Genomic DNA, 1,481 nt, shown 5'->3' with positions numbered 1-1,481 from the left:
ACCCCTCTGTAAGGCATAACATGATCCTGTAGAATACCTAATGAACTACCGAACTTCACCTACCGATAACTCATTAAGTACCCTACAAGGGATTTTAAAACAATTTTCTTACTTTTGATAAGTGGTGAGCATTTTCTAATAGGTATTAAAACATTTAATTAAAGTTGAAAACTAGTTAAAATTTTTGGCCCATTTTATTTTTCTCGCAAATTTTATAAAAATTTTGACAGAGTTCCGTTTGTATTTTGAGAAAACAGTTCTTCAAATACCTGAAAAAAAGGCACTTCCAATAATTTTCTCAACCACTTCTTCAAATTCACAATCAATCTCAACCAATTTCTCAAGTTTCAAATTCAACAATTATCATTCTCATTTTCCAAAAATTCAGAATTCAACAAGATACTGTCAATCAATTTCATTCATTAAAGATAAACAATTTATATATACATCATACTAAAAATTTACATTAGAAAATCCAAACCAAAATTTATTACAACTTTATACAAATTTTATACAAGCTGCTCAAGTCCCATTTTTACATGTCCATACATTTATGTGCAATACATACATCAAAATGAATATTTACAGTCAGGGTATAAATTATACACGATAACTTCAAGCAGGTAGCTCTCCTGTCCTTAACAGCTCAATTTGCTGCTCCTCTAGTCTTTATATCTGCGACAGCAATAACAGCTATCGCTGAGTACTAGGACTTAGTGGTGCACAACATACTAAAATAATATTTATGTAGCATTTAAATCACATTTATTCAAAAATTGGATTGAACATGAGAATTAAATACAAAATATGAATTATGAGATTTTAATCCAAACAAGTTCATTTCGAAGTATCAAAACACATTTCATAAAACCGATAGTTAGATCATGCCATTCGAAACAAATATAATCTCAATAGCCAGAGGCTAAAGAGAAGTCACATCACAAGGCTACCTAGCTCAAATATATGGATATCCATTCAAATCCTCTTCTATTGGCACACCTCAACACTTCTCCAGAGAAGGAATCAAAATTCGAAACTAATTACCCCCACTAGTCATGCTAGTGAGGTGTTCAAATATATGGTCATGACACTGTGGTTTCAAAACTTATCTTAACAATTTACTAAACATTGCTGTTTCAAATATACACAATAACTTTCACAATTTTAACCAAAACATCATAAATAATGTCACAAATAAACTTTCAACAATTCAAAGCAAAAGTAAAATACATATTTCATTCACTTTATCAATGAATTTTAAAGCATAGTGATGTTGTGCACAAACCTCAAGCGAGTCGCCTCTTGGCCTTGACTCGACTCATCGGGTTCTTTCCCGGTATTCTTTTCAACTGAAACACACAATTTTACAGTGTTTCAGTACCATAACTTAGCATAAATCTAAAAATAAATTTAACTTCACTTTTACCTAGCTCTAACGTGCTAAACTCGATGTTCTTGAAATTTTGTGTTTCGGAGTTACT

The sequence above is a fragment of the Hevea brasiliensis genome, chromosome 14, assembly GCF_030052815.1.
Source record: "Hevea brasiliensis isolate MT/VB/25A 57/8 chromosome 14, ASM3005281v1, whole genome shotgun sequence".
Classification (NCBI taxonomy): domain Eukaryota; kingdom Viridiplantae; phylum Streptophyta; class Magnoliopsida; order Malpighiales; family Euphorbiaceae; genus Hevea; species Hevea brasiliensis.
The sequence above is the reverse complement of the archived record's forward strand: the minus strand, read 5'-3'. Positions refer to the sequence as shown.